General features: G+C 44.2%; 1 non-coding gene across 1 annotated transcript; it reads right to left on the bottom strand.

The window, feature by feature from the left end:
* Positions 1-12,114: 12,114 nt before the first annotated feature.
* On the bottom strand, positions 12,115-12,221 carry LOC122065230. The gene has a single exon (XR_006135946.1). It is a non-coding gene; the product is annotated as a small nucleolar RNA R71 (small nucleolar RNA).
* Positions 12,222-12,316: the final 95 nt, after the last annotated feature.

Below are 12,316 nucleotides of genomic sequence, written 5' to 3'. Positions count from 1 at the left end.
CGGAATGGGGTGATCAAACCTTGGCACCGCTTAAATCCATTTCTTCTTCCTCTTCCTTCCCCTTTCTTCTTCTTCGTTCTCTTTTCTCCCTTCTCTTCTCTCTCCTCTTAAATCCTCTCACTAACCTTCCGTGTAATAAATGAGATATTGAAAAACACAAATAATGCTATTTATACTTTCTTAAAATCATTAGTAGCACATGGGTGGGTCACTCAGGTGGGCGGATGCGCCCACCTGTGACCGCCCACCTGAGGGCCAAAATTGGCCAACAAGTGGGATTTTTGGTGGAATTCGACTCTCGACATGAATCTCACTCTCGGCACAAGGTATATCATATGTATGTGCTTTAGGATACGGGTACATACCAGTTTTATCTGTACATGGCCTTATGATATGTGTATGTACACGGCTTGGGTACACCCGTCTCCTCTGGCACCGACTCGGACTTATCTGGCCAACCGATGTTCAAAGTCACCCTTGTCATCATGGTCCATAAGGAACCTGCCTTAACCCTCTCCGGTTCGGGTCCTACATGGTTAAACCGGGTCAACCGTGTAATTAGACCGGGTTTAAAAAGTAGGGTATCACAATACGCTTTGTGGTCGAGGTCTTGCCAGTGTTGCATAGTCCATACTCAACTGTGATATGTATGCTAGATTAGGCAAACGGTCTTGGGTTTCACTTTGTGGCTAAGGTCTCTTTGGTATCGTGTACACGGGATTGTATTTGGAGATGGATTGCACTTTATGGCTGAAGTCTCTCCAATATTATGTAATCCGTACTAACTGTATCATTATGAAGACATGTAGTATACATGTGGTTAGGTATCACTCCCTATGCTACACACCCTTGCCAACAGGGGTCAAGGTGTTGGATAACTCATTGTGGTATGTTTGATGAGCCTTTTGAAAGTGCCACTCCCACAGTACAATGTGATTATTATTAGAGGCAGGAACCTGTCTGGCGTGGCTGATGTGTTACCGATGCCGTGACTGCCAAGGGGGGGTTATCAGGGGTTTTCTGGGTGACCCATGGACGCATACTAGGATTGGCAGGCTTATAATCACGGCTAGGGTTTGTATCGCTGTGTAATAGATGTCATTTTCAAGACGAGGGATACAGCCTAATGCATCGTAGTAGTATTTACCAGACTTAGCTTGTATTGTTAGGTGGATAATAAATAAATGAACTGCATCACGAGCATCATGGACTATGTGTTTAATTTCCATAATCATGCATCATAAATTACTATTGCTATTGACTTGTATGGATGTGCTTGACCCCACCCCTCACTGAGCGAGTTGGGAAGCTCACCCCACGTATACACCCCTTTTTAGATGATGATGTAGGTATCATGGTGCCAATGGCGGAAGATCCAGTATCTTCTAGGTTGGAGTACGGTGTGAGCGACTAGTAGATGCCAGAAGCGGAGAAGCATGACCAGGACTCTGCTTGCGACCACTGTGCTTATGCCGCACTGTGAGATTGTATATCATATTTTATTATTTTTGGATATAGCTGTGGATTGTATATATTCTTGAGGTTATAAGTATATGTCATGGATGGATGTAACAAAATAACTTGGTTGTTGCTATTATATTACCATTAGATGTTTTCCTCATTTTACTTATAATTCTGCTACTATACTTTGATTCTGTTGCTTATACTGGTTTGTGGTGTGAGATTGTGAAAATATTAAGGTACAACTATCAGAGATCCTGATAGGTTGTAAGCCAGGTACGTGTCTTACTCACTCCACCGGTATTCGTAATGGTAAGTTGGGTCTGCCAGGAGTGGGGTGTGACAGCTAGGTATCAGAGTGCAAAGCACTGCCTTAACGCACAATCTCAGTCAAACCATCATTTTGGGGAAACTAGGATTTAATAAAAATCTAAAGACAACAATAATAGCAATTGCACATTAGGAGACAAGTATAGGTGTTAAAGCCATTTCATTACAATAAAGAACTTGAATACACACTTACACTTTTTATAAAAATTAAAGTACTGAAAGCAAGAAACCCTAACTAGCCTAAGTTTAGGAAATTAAACAACTGAATGACATAATGAAAAAATTCAACTAAACATAAAAACATCAGACTCAAATAGAAACAGGAAAATGGAAATCCTAAAGGCCACAGTGACAAACATGCCACTACTCTTGCTGCTACTGCTGCTGCTGGCTCTGTTCTTGGCCCTGAGCTTGGTTCGGACCATGCGTTCCTAGAGGAGGCACCGGAATGCCGAGGTGGAAGACCATCGCTTGCATCTGTGCCTCTAGGGAGGCCACTCTATTGTCCATAAGACAATAGGTCCTGTCCATGCTCTTGAGGCGACTGTCCATGCTCTTCATCAATGACATAGTCGTATCTAGACAGGACATAACGTCATTAAGACCATTGGGCCTCGCACCCCTAGTACTCTGAGATATAGAAGCTGCCATCGAACCCATAGCCTAGGGATCAGGTGGTTGAGCCCCACCAACCCGAGCAGCTTCTCCTCCTACCTCACCGGCACTGCCACCCTCTACCTCCATAAGATACTAACCCTCTCCTGGGATAGGTGTCACCTCCCTTAGATCTATGGTCATCTTCCTCAGTGAGTCTTGGTTGAAGTCTGTGACCTCTTCATCCAATCGTGCCTCGCCCCTCCAAGTCCACCCCAAAGCAGTGAAAGATGTCAGTCAATATCCTCCCATAGCATAAGTTCCCTACTCGGTGATCCTGCCCTTTAGACCAAGTTACCATGGTCCACATTAGGAGGTAAGGTAGACGTATCTGTGCCCCCATGTACACGCAGTATGTCACGTAGGCTTGCAAGGCGGATACCTCATTATAATGTCCACAGGTGGGGAGGACATTCAGCTGAATCGCACTGCAGACAACCTTTGGAGTGGCAAAGTAGTTGACTAAACGGTTCCATCCTGTGGCTTCCTTGGTCAGCATGTCATTGATCTTCTGGAAGGTATGGGGACTCTGAAATTCATATGCCGGAGTCCGAGGAGGGTAGGAAACTAAATCACATGTATTGCTGATCATAAAAATATTTTTCAGCTACCCCATATCAAAGGAGATCTCCACCCCCTTCACATAGGAGGTGATATGCATCTCTTCGGTTCCCCGGTTCACACATTCCATGTTGGAGTAAAATAGCCTGACCAGGGTGAAGTAGTAGCATCGGTTAGGTTTTAAGATGCGGTACCACCCGATCTCCTCAAGCTGTTGACGAAGACGGAATACACAGAAGTCATTGGTCCTCACATAGACTCGTGGGTCAACATTATCGCTCAGCCACAGAGCGGAACCACAGAGCGGAACAGGATTGGGTTGAATTGCTCAGCAGCATCTTGCTCCTCTTGTATAAGAGCACGTCGGGTACGTACACGGTGACCATACATTATTGCAAGATGATTCCTAAGGATTTGGAATGGAAAACCTAGTTAAATGGCTGAATGCAAAGCTCACAGAGAAGAAAATCACAAAAGCTAGGTTACAGAGAGATAAAACATACCTTGGATGCGAATGCAGCTCCAATCGATCGCAAAATAGCGCAAGGAAGGTTGGGAATGGGTAGCAAAAGGCTCCTTGGCTGTTTCCACACCTTTCTCACAAGAGTAAATAGGGTTTTGTGTGAATAATCCAAGGCCTGAGCCTATTTATGGCCGACTTGGTGCCATCAGAAACAAGTCACCGGAAACACTGGGCATGCTTCCGATGCCTGTTTCTGGGGAAAGGGAAAAATTGGTTTTAGCCTCTGTTTTGCTCACTGGAAATACCACTGATATTTCCAGTGGGTTAATCCATATTTTCAATGTTTTGACTCCCTGTTTCTGGTGGATTCAATTAAAAAATAAGTCATGTTAAATTTTCAAACCTAAGTTTTTATTTGGGTCCTTGATGGTGTGCCTCTTTGGGATGTGTGCGCGATCAGATCTTAATATGTGTGGATCCCACTTATGCATGCCCTAACCCTAATGTTGACTGTGGTATACGTGTGGGACCCATTGTGTATGCGTGTGTTCCAATTACATGCAATCTTGTTTATGCATGTGTACTAATTGGATTCCGTAATAGGAATCATATCGAGTCAAAACTCCCAATCCCGATCCTAATCACGCTCGTCACCTCCTGCTTCCCCTACATGGAATTGGGGTAGACCCCATAATACACCTCCGGTCCTGCCTGCACTTACGGCCCAAGATGTGGCATCCATCATGAATAACATGATGCGGGAAGTGGAAGAAAGACAAAGTCAGTTTATGGCTGAGATTGATAATAGAATTCAAGTGGCAATGGAAGCTTGCAATGTATCGCCCGCACCTCCTACTCCATTGGCACCCATTCTAATACCCACTAGATTGGCTACCCTTCAAACATCTGGTGGGGCACAAATGCATAGGCATGTGCAAGATTCAATGCTGGAACAAGCTCAAGCCCATGTAGAGGGCTAGATAGACTTGACAAAGATGATGGAGAAGTTTCAATGGCTTAGGCCCCCATGTTTCTCCAAGGTAGGGGCAAGACCCGTTGTATCCATCAAGATGGCTTGGTGGAATGGAGAAGGTTTTTAGACTGATGGGCTGCACTGATGAGCAAAAAATTTTGTGTGCGGGCTATCAGTTACAGAATGAAGTAGATGATTGGTGGAGTGCCACCGACCCTATTCTGAGGGCTAGTAACCCGAACCCTACTTGGTCAAACTTCAAAGGGGCCTTCTTGAGAACTATTTTCTAGAAACCTTTCTGGGTAGGAGAGAGAGTGAGTTCTCTTAGTTGGTTCAAGGTTCTCGGTCTGTGCTCGAATATCAGCAACGCTTCGAGGAGCTATTCCATTTTTCTCCTGAGCATCTTAGAGGTGATAGAGCCAAAACAACAAAGTTTAAGAAAGGGTTGAGGCCAGGCATTGGGTCAACCATTGTGGGTTTGAAACTACAAACCTATGCTGAGGTGTTCTAAGTGGCCAAGTCTATTGAAGACCAGCATAGGGATAACTACACGTCTCAACAAGGAACGGGAAAGAGGCCAATGGGAGGCAGCAAACCTTTCCGAGTGCCTTACGCCCACCCAACTCCAGTGCAGTTTAGGAGGCCTGGTGCTAGTCAGACTTCCCAATCCTCCTGATCTAGTGCAGTATCACAGTCGTTGAGATCGTGCCTGAGATGTTTTCATTGTGATTAGTCGGGCCACATGGCGAGGACCTACCCCCACCAAAGGTGCGGTGATGCACCCTACACTATGCTACCTAGGCCCCAACAGACATATTCAGCCCCTAGGCCAGCACAGCCCCTACAAGGCCAGAGACCACAGGGTAGAGTGTTTGCTATGACTGCAAAAGATGCTGAGGCTACACCCGGTGTAGTGACAGGTACATTATTGATATCATTATTGTTTGCACATGTGTTATTTGACTCAGGAGCCTCGTATTTGTTCGTGTCACCGGCATTTACGAAGAAGATGGGAATTCCACTTAAGGGACTGACTCAATGTTTGGCTGTGAGCACCCCTACAGGAAGTGTAGTGGGTTTGAACTATGTTTATGAGCCTTGCCCAGTGACCATAGGTGATTATGAGTTGAATGCTCACTTGATCGAGTTGGATATAACTGACTTCGACGTGGTTTTAAGAATGGATTGGTTGTCTGCATACAGAGCTAGTGTGCTATGTGCAGAGAAGGCTATCATTTTCAGACCTCATGATAATGATGAGTTTGTGTTCCAAAGGGATAAGCCCAAGAAACCCAAGAAAGTTATCATATCCGCACTCCAGATGAAGAAGTTATTGGATAAGGGATGTCAAGGCTACTTAGCATCTATGATGGATACTGAGATAGAGATTAGGCCATTGACTGAGCTAGATGCAATGAGAGAATTTCTTGAAGTATTCCTGGATGACTTGATAGGTTTGCCACTGGACCGAGAGTTTGCTATAGACCTACTCCCTGGTTCGACAACAGTGTCAAAGGCCCCTTACTGCATGGCCCTCATAGAGTTGAAGGAATTGCAGGAGCAACTTCAAGACCTTTTGAAGAAGGGATTCATTAGACCTAGTGTGTCTCCATGGGGAGCACCGGTTTTGTTCGTCAAGAAGAAAGATGGAAGTATGAGATTGTGCATTGATTACCAGGAGCTTAATAAGTTAACCATCAAGAACTGATATCCTTTGCCAAGGATAGATGATTTATTTGATCAGTTGCAGGGTGCCAAGGTGTTCTCCAAGATTGACCTTAGATCGGGCTACCACCAGCTCAGGATCAAGGATAGTGATGTCAGCAAGACAGCCTTCAGATCAAGGTATGGACATTATGAGTTCTTGGTACTGTCATTTGGGTTGATCAATGCACCGGCTGCATTTATAGATTTGATGAACCAGTATTCGAGGATGTCTTAGAAAAGTTTGTGATAGTGTTCATTGATGATATTTTGGTCTACTCCAAGAGTGCAGAGGAACATGTTGTTCACCTGAGGCTGGTACTGCAACGGCTGAGAGAGAAGCAACTCTATGACAAATTCAGAAAGTGCGAGTTTTGGTTGTCACAGGTGGCATTCCTAGGCCACATTGTTTCAGCTATAGAGGTTGACCCAGGCAAGGTGAAGGCAGTATTAGAATAGGAGACTCCCAAGAGTGTAGCAGACATACGTAGTTTTCTGGGATTGGCCGGATACTACAGGAGGTTTATTGAGAACTTCTCTTGCATTGCTACTCTGATGACCTGACTCACACGGAAGGGTGTAAAATTTGAGTGGTCTAATGCTTGTGAGACAAGCTTCAAGGAGCTAAGGCAAAAGTTGGTATCAACTCCAGTTTTGACTATTCCGACCGGTACAGGTGGTATAGTTGTTTATAGTGATGCCTCCAAGCTGGGATTGGGTTGTGTATTGATGTTGCATGGGAAAGTCATTGCCTATGCATCCCGTCAGTTGAAGGATTATGAGAAGAACTACCCCACCCATGATTTGGAGTTGGCAGCTGTGATTTTTGCACTGAAAATCTAGAGACACTATCTGTATGGTGAGAAGAGTGAGATCTTTAGTGACCATAAGAGCCTCAAGTACTTCTTCACCCAAAAGGAGCTCAATATGAGGCAGAGGCGTTGGTTGGAGCTGATGAAGGATTATGATTGTACTATTCACTATCACCCAGGAAAGGCCAATGTGGTAGCTAATGCACTTAGTCAAAAATCCCAGTCACTGATTTTGGCATCTCTGACCACCAATGAGTATCTCCTAGAGGAGGCCAAGAAGCTAGACTTAGTTGGTGGTACAACCTAATCTGGTGGATAGGATCACTGCAGCTCAGGTTACTGATGCAAAGTTGTAAAAGCTGATAGCAGACAGGAAGGAACCCAAAAGGACCCAGATTTCTCGATGACTGAAAGCGGGATCCTCAAGTTCAAAGAGAGGTTGTGTGTGCCCAGTGATGGTGAATTGAGAGACACAGTTTTGAGAGAGGCACATAGCTCTCCATACTCCATTCACCCCAACAGCACTAAAATGTACAAGGACCTCAAAGGCTTCTACTGGTGGAAAGGAATGAAGAATGATGTCGCCACACATGTGTCTAGATGCCCCGTATGCCAGCAAGTCAAGGCTGAGAGACAGAGGTCCTATGGGTTATTACAGTCCTTACATATTTCAGAGTGAAAATGGGAGAATATTACTATGGACTTCGTCACGGGTCTACCTCGTACACAGAAGGGTATGGATGCTATTTGGGTAGTTGTGGACTTCTTATCCCAATCGAGATTACATTTTCTATGGACAAGTTGGCCAAGTTGTATGTTGATAACATCATCAGGTTGCATGGTGTACCAGTTAGTATCATCTCTGATAAAGATACCAGGGTCACTTCCAAATTCTACACCTGTGTGCAGAAGGCTATGGGCACACAGTTGCCTTTCAGTATTGCCTTTCACCCCCAGACCGATGGTTAGTCGGAGAGGACTATTTAGACATTGGAGGACCTACTCCGAGCATGTGCCTTAGATATGAGTTATAGATGGGATGAGCACATTTCCCTTATTGAGTTCTCCCATAACAACAGTTATCAGGCCACCATCGGAATGTCCCCATTCAAGGCACAGTATAGCAGGAAGTGCCGGACTCCACTCTATTGAGATGAGGTTGGTGAGTGGTATATTTTGGGTCCAGACTTGATACATGCTACTAGCAAGAAAGTGAATGTGATCAGAGAAAGGATCAAGGTGGCTCAGTCCAGGTAGACAAGCTATGCATATGTTAGGAGGAAACATCTGGAGTTTAGTATTGGAGACAAGGTCTTCTTACGTATCGCCCCAGTTAAAGGGGTTGATGCGGTTCGGCCAGAAGGAAAAGCTTAGTCTAAGGTTTATGGGACGGTATGATGTACTAGAGAGGATCGGATTGGTGGCTTACCGGATAGCCTTACCGCTAGAGTTGGAAGGTACACATGATGTCTTCCATGTATCTATGTTGAGGAAGTACATTTCTGACCCGACTCACATCTTGACTTATATACCCCGTGAACTGGATGAGGACTTTGCCTATGTGGAGTATCCAGAGAAGATTATTGATCAAAAGGACCATGTTTTTCGCAACTGCACCGTTTTCTTCATCAAAGTGATATGGATGAACCACCCAGAACAGGAAGCATCCTAAGAGCGAGAAAATGAAATGATAAAGTAGTATCCTGGATTGTTTGATTTTCCAGGTATGTTCAATTTCGAGGATGAAATTCTTGTAAGGTGGGGGGATGTTACATCCGTGCCCTAATCCGGTATAATTTAAAACTGTTGTGATAGGCCTCGGATCGGAGATCGAAAGTACCACTGGATTTTGGCTTAAGGCTGCGCATTACCCAAGGGGTAGGGATAATCCCACATATTCGTGCATTGCATGCCTGTCTAACTGGAGGGGTTTCATACCTTCCGATCCCAGATGGTAAGTGACCCAACTCCCCACACTTGATTTTTGGCATGTGTCATAATTGCCAAAAGGCCTTGAGCATGTCCGAGGGAAGCCACCTGTGCGAGGCCAACCATTGGATAGTAAGCTGTCAAGATAGCAGGCTATCTTGACCACTGGAAACAAGCCACCGGAAGCAGCCTGGGCATGAATCCGGTGCCTATTTTCGGTGGGTACACTGGCTACTGTCGAGGTTTCGATGCCCATGGGTCTCACCACTTGCATTGTGAATGGTTTTGGATGATCCCAAATCATCCTCCACACCTTCCTCTTGATGTGAACACCTTATGGACTTAAGTGTGTGGGTCCTCATGTCCCGAAACTCATTTTAACCCGATTGGTTCAAAAGAGGCCCAAACCAAACGGACCCTAAGGCCCAACTTAAGTTATAGGATGGGAAATGAGAATTCATTTCCTTATTTCCCTTGTGCCCAACATAGCAGAGAAGAGAAAGAGGAGAGGAAGAAGAAGAAGAGGAAGGAGAAGGGGATTGAAGGCCTACCTTGGTGCCAGCTACCGCCTTGTTGCCGAAATCACTGCCAGAAGTAAGTACAACCTCTCATGCCACTCTCTCTCTTCATTTTAACCTAGATAAAGCTAGTTATAGATGTAATATTGGTGTACACACCATATTAGGGTTGTAGGATGGGTGTTTTACCCTCTCGGTATTGTTGTCGAGCTCAAACTAAGCCCGGTGAGCTCCGGAAACATGTAATGCCAAAAGACCAACTAGGATTTTGATTGTTCGATCGATGTATCTCCCAAATAGCTCGATGGAATTGGGATTTTCTTGGCTTAAAATGATGATAGAAACATCCCCTACAAACTCCATGGAATAAATCCCGGCGATTGGGCCCGAGCCAGAAAGCCCTAATTCGAGTTGGACCTTTCTGTGTCCACCAGAAATATGGCATAGAAAGCACTGTAGCTGTTTCCAGTGGGTTGTTTCTGATGGAAAAATGAGCCTAATGTGCTCTTTGTCACCTCCACCGGAAACAGGACTGATATTTTTGATGGAAATGCCCTGTTTCTGGTGGGTGCTTTCGGTTACAGTACTGTCACCTAAGAACTGTGTCTGTACCCTTTGGGGGTGACCTGTGTGGGTCCCTCCCGATGTTTCTAATGTGTACTAATGTACGATTCCCTTATGTCTAGGAAAGTGATGTGCATATGCCCCAAAGCTAGAATTGAATTGATTGATCGGTGGGCGTACTTGAACCCAAACACAACCGATCGTAAAATAGGTGAGGGATGGACTGTGTTTATTTTTGAAATGTTTATTATTTATTAAATTACTCACATGCTTAAAATTATATGTTTAATTGAAATTGTCATTTCACTATCATGATATGAATTATATGGAATGTATGACGGGATCCGGTGTTGCCGAGGTGGTACTGGTACCATGATCGCCATATATATGTTGGATGTGTGTGTGTGTGTGAGATGGGATCCGGTGTGGTCGAGGTGGTACTAGTGCCATGATTGCCGTATGTATGTTGCATTCATGCATTGATTATGTGCATTAGAGTTAGTTATAGTCGTGGGTTACACTTTGTGGCTATGGTCTCGCTGGTATCGTGTACCCTTGGACTACATTTGAAAATGGATACGCTTCATGGCCATGGTCTTGCCGGTGTTGCATAGTCCATACTCAACTGTGATATGTATGCTAGATTAGGTAAACAGTCTCGGGTTTCACTTTGTGGCCAAGGTCTCTCTAGTATCGTGTACCCCGGACTATATTTGGAGATGGATTACACTTTGTGGCCGAGGTCTCTCCGATATCGTGTAATCCATACTAACTGTATCATTATGAAGGCATGTAGTATATATGTGATTAGGTATCACTTCCTCTACTACGCACCCTTGCCAACAGGGGTTGAGGTGTTGGATAACCCATTGTGGTATGTTTGATGTGTCTTTCCTAAGTGCCACCCCACAGTACGATGTGATTGTTGCCAGAGGCGGCTGATGTGTTACCAGTGCTGTGACTGCCATGAGGGGGTTATCAGGAGTTTTCTGGATGACCTATGGATGCATACAGGGATCGATAGGCTTCTAATTACTGTTAGGGTTTGTATCGCTGCGTATTTGATGTCATTTCTGAGACGAGGGATACAGCCTAATGCACCGTAGTAGCATTCACTAGACTTAGTTTGTATTGTTTAGTGGATAATAAATAAATGAATTGCATCACGAGCATCATGGATTGTGTGTTTAATTTTCATAATCATGCATCATAATTACTACTGCTATTGACTTACTTGGATGTGCTTAACCCCACCCCTCACTGAGCGAGTTGGAAAGCTCACCCCACGTATACATCCCTTTTTAGATTATGATGCAGGTATCGTGGTGCCGATGGCAGGTGATCCAACATCTTTTGGATCGGAGTACAGTGTGAGTGACTGGTGGATTCTAGAAGCAGAGGAGCACAACCAGGATTGTGCTTGCGACCACTATGCTTACGCCACACCGTGAGATTGTATATTATATTTTGATATTTTTGGATATATCTATGGATTGTATGTATTCTTGAGGTTATAAGTATATGTCATGGATGGATGTAACAGAAGAACTTAGTTATTGCTATTATATTACCATTAGATGATTTCCCTATTTTAGTGATAATTCTGCTACTATACTTTGATTCCGCTGCTTATACTGGTTTGTGATGTGAGATTGTAAAAATGTTAAGGTACTGCTATCAGAGATCCTGGTAGGTTGTAAGACAGGTACGTGTCTTACTCACACTGCTGGTATTCCTAATGATAAGTTAGGTCTACTAGGAATGGGGTGTGATCAAAACCCTCGACCTAAATCTCTGAAAGATAGGTTCTACCCTGCTAGAGCAGCCCAACCTTCCTGCATAGTTTTACCACAAGCCTAGGGCAATAATTTTGAGCTCAAATCTCAGCACATCACTATGTTGCCCCACTTTCATGGGCTGAACTTTGAGGATGCATACCTATTTCTAAGGGAATTTGAAGAGGTATGTGTTCTAATTAAGATCCAATAGCTTTCTGATGATGTTTTTAAGCTTAGGTTTATCATGTTTGCATTGAAAGACCAAGCTAAGAAGTGGTTGTATGGGTTACTCACAAATTCCATAACCTCATGGGAATAGTTCACAGTTGTCTTCCTTAAGAAGTTTTTCCCAACTCACAAAACCAATAAGCTTAGAAGTGATATCTTTCATTTTAGGCAAAAGCCTAGTGAGTCATTTTCCAAACTTATGGAGGGATTCAAGGATCTACTCCAAGAATGCCCTCACCATGGCCTAGACTTATGGTATTTATGTCAAATAATTTATGAGGGTATTGATTACCCAACTAAAAAAATGATAGAGTCTATGTGCCCTGAGGGATTCACATCCT

This window comes from Macadamia integrifolia, unplaced genomic scaffold, assembly GCF_013358625.1.
Source record: "Macadamia integrifolia cultivar HAES 741 unplaced genomic scaffold, SCU_Mint_v3 scaffold1935, whole genome shotgun sequence".
Lineage (NCBI taxonomy): Eukaryota > Viridiplantae > Streptophyta > Magnoliopsida > Proteales > Proteaceae > Macadamia > Macadamia integrifolia.
The sequence above is the reverse complement of the archived record's forward strand: the minus strand, read 5'-3'. Positions and strand labels throughout refer to the sequence as shown.